At 42.7% G+C, this 6,311-nt stretch overlaps 1 protein-coding gene and 1 long non-coding RNA gene across 2 annotated transcripts in view; one reads left to right on the top strand and one right to left on the bottom strand.

The window, feature by feature from the left end:
* The window catches only part of WRAP53 (WD repeat containing antisense to TP53), an 18,539-nt gene that overhangs the window by 6,151 nt on the left and 6,077 nt on the right, over positions 1–6,311 (top strand). The gene's annotated exons all lie outside the window — the stretch shown is intronic.
* Positions 1–6,311, bottom strand: part of LOC140322749 (uncharacterized) — a 9,281-nt gene that overhangs the window by 1,341 nt on the left and 1,629 nt on the right. The gene's annotated exons all lie outside the window — the stretch shown is intronic.

The raw sequence follows: 6,311 nt of genomic DNA, 5'->3' as shown, positions 1-6,311 counted from the left end.
AGAACTGCCTGCAGCTCTGGTGGTGTGGTGGAAGTCAGGCCAAGTAAAGAAGAGGATTCTGGGAAAGAAATCATAACCTAATATCTAAAGGTGGACAAAAAGTCCACTTTCCATAGATGCAACACACAGACCCTTATACAGTGGGCAAACATGGTGTGAGATATTTTGCCCATCCTCACCTACAAGGATATAACCACACTTCATTTGTAAAAACATGGCCGACAGATGGCTCACACCGGTATCTTTTATTATAAGTTTGTATAGAACTCTGAGATTTTATTATTCTGTACATATTTTTCTTTGTAGAAAGCCATGTAAATATTTTTATACTTATACTGTGTACAGGTTTTGTTGATCGTATCAAGCAATAAAAAGTTACTAGCCTGTGACCTTGCTGAGAAGAGTTCTAAGTGAAAGTACATCCATACTGGAAGCATTTATTGTGCTACAGAAACTTGTACCAGGAAACATAAAGAGATTGCAATTTTTGGGTGAAAGTAAGAGATGTCTGGCTTGCTTATACTCATATTTTTTAGCCCTAGCGTCAGAATACATTAAAACTGAACCCCAATCTTGGGCTGCACACTTGTAGATAGTTCTCTCCTGCATACTGTGACTTCCACACAACAAGCATTAAAAGCTGCAGGTGGTACCCGGAGCCCACCTCATTTCTTTTCTGATGCACTACAAGAATCATTCAGCCCATTCCTCCCATTAGTGCTGTCCTTGCACTCTCTTTGCAGCTATTTGTATTTGTCTCATCAGTCATTGGTCTCTGTTCCAATGTGTCAGCATTTGCCCTGGGTGGTTTTTATGCAAATGCAGTTCATCCAGGAATGTGCTGATGCAGTGTGTGAGAGGAAATACTGAAAAATCAGTATCTATTACACTAGTGGATATACTTAGCAGTTTTGTAAGTCACAAAACAACAGTTATAAGGGTTTTTATATAGTTCAGTGGTCGCCAACCTTTTTGGTCCCGTGGACCACTAAAATTACCAATTGTCAAAGAGGAGGAACCTCCCCCATAGTGACATCATAACCCCACCCATTCTGCAGTGCATTCTGCACTTCCCTGAGCCAGGGATTTACATGGAGGATGTGGTCCGCGACTCTGGCCGGTGTTTCCCCCCCGGTGGGGCCCCCGTGTCTGTCCTCCTGCAGGGTGACACAGACAGAAGGAAGCTATGAGTCTGTCCTTCTCCTGTAGGGTGACAGACAGAAGGGAGCTATGAGTCTGTCCTCCTCCTGCAGGGTGACACAGACAGAAGGGGGCGCTATGAGTCTGTCCTCCTCCTGCAGGTTGTAGACTCTTGTTCACCAAAGGACATGAAGAAAAAAAAAATTCATATTTTGGCCAATCAGTAAGAACTTGGCTAAATGATATACATTTCTAATAAATGTATCCAAAATTGTCATAAGCCTATCCAGGGTGGTCCTTGCTGTATCTTTATAGAGACATCAAATTTCTAATAAATGATCTTTTGTGATTGTTTTCAGTTACGGGTGAACAAATGGTCATATATCACACTTCCATAATTACTAGATTTATAGTTTATTTATAATTTTTATATTCACTGCTCCCAGTATAATAGTGTGGTTTTCAATAGGAAAAATGCCTCTTATATTGCTGGCCAGTAGGAGGAATGTCACCCTTACAGATAGCTAATAAGATGGTGTCATGTAAACTGACCTATAGGCCTCAAACTGCTCACTGCCTGTTATAAAAGCCAAAACTGTCGTAATATAAGCTTTAAATTGTGTGGGTATTTAAAAAACTAGCAAATGACTATTTGTTCCAGTCAAAAAATGTCAGCCGGGAACACCAGGAATGGGCTTTGTGTTAAGTGTGATTGAGCTCACCACTTGACAATTTTGCCCCAGCTTCCTTGTGGAGTATTACTTATGCCTACGCAATAAACAACTGCACATAGGCAGTGGTGAAAGGATCATCATTCATCCTTTCACCACTGCCACACCCCTACGCTAAACCTGGCCCAAAACTGATATGGGGAGGCCATCTCAATGGAGGTGAACATGCTTGCCAAAATTGTGCCTAGTTTTAGGTTTACGCAATGATAGTTTCTGTTTAAAGATAAAGGTTACTAATATAAAAATAGGTGCACCTTTTTATATTTTAATTTATTGCTTTTATTTTATAAAACTCCATCTATGCAAATATAAAGCTTTATATAGAATTTACAAGTTTTAATTGGTTATCTGTGTCCCCACGGGGGAAATTTAGCCTTACTTTGTCCTTTTGACTACTGTCGCCAATACAAAGTAGAAAAAATTACAATTTGGTGCTTTTGTTGTATTGATAGAAATAAAATCAGGCAATAGATAGGGAGTGCCCATGCAAGGGGGACTTAAAGGTGTGATATATTACAAAAAGAAAGTATGTTGTACAGGATAAAAACTTAACTTTATTTCAATATGAATAAAATATTTTTATAAAAAAACTTTACCAAACATCGTTAACAATGAATGAAGATAATATACAGTATACAAGGTAATATGTGCTAGGTTTGGCGTATCAAATACCAGACCAACTGTGTTCACAGGAAGGGTATGACAGCCCACTCCTATATTTCTCAACGCGTTTCGTAGCTTAAAATACTTCTTCAGGAGAATATGAACAACACTATGCATATACATCTACAACAAAAAAAGAAAACATTTCTTCAATAATTGCCAATTTTGCAGTATATACATAGGAAATATATTTAATTTTACAGTTACATACTGTAAGGAACATGGCTTATCAACACACTGACTTGGGGACAGGTATGTCGCAGTTGGAACTTTATCCACTTTTGTTGTATTGACAATCTAACTACATCAGAGAAATATCAACCAGAATGTGTTTTTCCCCCAAAGCTGTAAAAATCGAAGATGGACATGAATTCAGTTCTCGTTACCACCATGTATTTCATCTATGTATATAGAGGTTTGCCAAAGGTCCTCTTCAGGTCCCAGAGCAGCAAGGCTTTTATGTATCAAGGACAGGATCTTCTTTCTGAACTGAGATGGCTTTCAGAATCAAGAATTCCGTAATGTGCCTATCACCTTGTGACTTGCTATGGCATAGTGTTCTCTTTGCACCAAACAACAAGCAATGGAATTCATCTAAAACGGAGGATTTCATTTAAATACCCCAGTTAGTTTGTCGAGTATTTGATTTGAAGTTTTTTGTTCTGTCTGTAAATTTGGTAAATTCTAAAGAAAAAGCAACGTTTGAGTTGAAAAGGTAGGCCTAGATTAGTGGCAGGCATTGTTGGCCCCTCTGGGGTGAGGGGAGGCATTGTTGGCCTTTCTGAGGGATAGCATTGTTGGCCCCTCTGGGGTGAGCCCTGGCCTTTCTAAAGTGTGCCCTTGACTCTGGAGAGGTATTTGAAGATATCATCCATTGTCTTACAGAAAAGTCCATCCCCTGTCAAGATTTTTTTGAATGCTGTTTGAGCCATATAAAGGCCCTTCTAAATGGAAGGCATCGTTGCCCCTCTGAGGTGAGGGGAGGCATCCTTGGCCTTTCTAAATTGAGCCCTTTGCTCTGGTGAGGTATTTGAAGATGTCATCTAATGTCTCACAGAAAAGTTTATTCACTGTCCAAATTTTTTAAATTTTTTTAAAGACCTCTCGAAAATGGGGAGAGGCATGGCTGGGCATTCCATAGTCAGGTGACATGAGGCATTCCTGGCCTTTCTGAGGTATTTGAATATATCATCCGTTGTCAGAAAAGTTCATTCTGTGTCCAAATATTTATGAATGCTGTTTGAGCCATACAAAGGCCTTTTTTTTTAGGTGTGGATGGCCCTTCAGAGGTGAGATGAGGAGGGGCATGGCAGGTCCTTCAGAGGTGAAGTGAGGAGGGGCATGGCAGGCCCTTCAGAGGTGAAGTGAGGAGGGGCATGGCAGGCCCTTCAGAGGTGAGATGAGGCATGGCAGGCTCTTCAGAGGTGAGGTGAGGAGGGGCATGGCAGGCCCCTAAGAAGTGAGGTGAGGAGGGGCATGGCAGGCCTTTTAGAGGTGAGGTGAGGAGGGGCATGGCAGGCCCTTCAGAGGTGAGGTGAGGAGGGGCATGGCAGGCCCTTCAGAGGTGAGGTGAGGAGGGGCATGGCAGGCCCTTCAGAGGTGAGGAGGGGCATGGCAGGCCCTTCAGAAGTGAGGTGAGGCAGGGGCATGGCAGGCCCTTCAGAGGTGAGGTGAGGAGGGGCATAGCAGGCCCTTCAGAGTTTAGGTGAGGGGGGGGCATGTCCAGCCCTTCAGAGGTGAGGTGAGGCTGGCCATTCAGTGGTGGAGGGGGGGGAGTGGGTGGCATGGCTGGTCATTTAGCGGTTTGCTTTGCTTTTGTGAGGTAATCATTTATAACTTCACAGAAAAGTTCATCCCCTGTCCAAATTTATTTTTGAATGATCGAGTCCAACAAAGCCCATTCATTCAAGCCTAGGGCGTGGTTGGCAATTAAATGTCAACTGGGGCAAGGCCTGCCTTTCCGGGGTCAGCTGGGGCATGGTCACCCTTTCCGAGACCGGCGGTGGGTCATGGTCGCCCTTTCCGAATTCAGATGGGGGCAAGGATGGCCATTCCAAGGTGAGGTGGGCTGTGATTGGCCTTTCCTGAGACAGAAAGGCATTGTTTTCCTTTCTCGGGTCAGCTGGAGCATGGTCGCCCTTTACGAATTCAGATGGGGCAAGGATTGCCATTCCAATGTGAGGTGGGCTGTAATTGGCCTTTTCGGGGTAAAGTGCGGCATAGCCAGCCTTTCCAGGGGCAACTGGGGCATGGCCGCCCTTTCCAAGGGCAGTGGAGGCATGGCTTGCCTTTCCGAATTCAGATGGGGCATGGCTGGCTTTTCTATTGTTAGTTCATACCCTACACTAAAAACCCTACCCTAAAAAATCTTACAGCTGGAGATTAAACTTTACCAGCACACAAAAATCTTTCAACTGCCTTTAAAAAGTATATACTAATAAAACCTAATAATAAAAAAACACTGATAAAAATAAGAAAAAATAATGCTAATAATAAGGAAAACATTATAGTGACACGAGTGGTTATTTAAAAAATTAGCAACTGTTTATTCCAGTCAAAACATGTCAGCCGGGAACACGCAGAATGGGCTCTGTGTTAAGTGTGTTTGAGCCCACCACTTGACAATTTTGCCCCAGCTTCTTTGCAGTGTGGAGTACTATTTATGCCTATGCAATAAACAACTGCAGATAGCCAGTGGTAAAAGGATTTTTTATAAATGATGCCTTACCCCCACGCTAAACCTGGCCCAAAACTGATATGGGGAAGGCCATCTCAATGGAGGTGAATGTGCTTGCCAAAATTGTGCCTAGTTTTAGGTTTATGAAATGATAGTTTCCGTTTTAATATAAAGGTTACTAATATATAAATAAAAATAGGTGCACTTTATTTTAATTTCTTGGTTTTTATTTTAAAAAATTCCATCTATACAAAAATGTACATTTTATTAAATATATACAGTATGCAAATAAAAAGACAACTTTATATAAAAGTTACATTATCAACCAGTTTCCCCCCCTCCCAAAGCTGTAAAAATCAAAGATGGACATGAATTCAATTCTCGTTACCACCATGTATGTATTTCATCAATGTATTTCCCAAGTTCCTCTTCAGGTACTTGTTTGTCAAGTATTTGATTTAAAGTTTTTTGTTCTGTCTGTAAATTTGTTAAATTAACAAAAAAGTCACATTTGAAAGTCACCGTTGAAAAGGTAGGCCTAGATTTGTGGCATTGTTGGACCCTCTGGGGTGAGTGGAGGCATTGTTGGCCCAACTAAGATTAGCCCTGGTCTTTCTGAGGTGTGCCCTTAACTGTGGAGAGGTATTTGAAGATGTCTATTGTCTCACAGAAAGGTATTTTCATTGTCCAAAAATTTTTGTTTTAGCCATACAAAGGCCTTTTTGAAGTGAGGTTGAGTGGTGCATTCTTGGCCTTCTTGAGGTGTGACTGGCCCTTCAGAGGTAAGGTGAAGTGAGGTGTGACTGGCCCTTCAGGGACGAGATGAGGCTGAACATGGCTGGTCTTTCAGAGGCGAAATGAGGTGGGGCATGGCTGGTCTTTCAGAGGCAAGATAAGGTGGGGCATGGCTGGTCTTTCAGAGGCTGAACATCACTGGTCTTTCAGAGGTGAGATGAGGCGGGCATGGCTGGCCCTTCAGAGGCGAGATGAGGCGGTGCATGGCTGGCCCTTCAGAGGCGAGATGAGGCGGTGCATGGCTGGCCCTTCAGAGGCGAGATGAGGCGGGGCATGGCTGGCCCTTCAGAGGCGAGATGAGGCGG

The sequence above is a fragment of the Pyxicephalus adspersus genome, chromosome 2 (assembly GCF_032062135.1).
Source record: "Pyxicephalus adspersus chromosome 2, UCB_Pads_2.0, whole genome shotgun sequence".
In the NCBI taxonomy this organism is placed as follows: Eukaryota; Metazoa; Chordata; class Amphibia; order Anura; family Pyxicephalidae; genus Pyxicephalus; species Pyxicephalus adspersus.
This window is presented reverse-complemented; position numbering and strand designations above follow the sequence as displayed.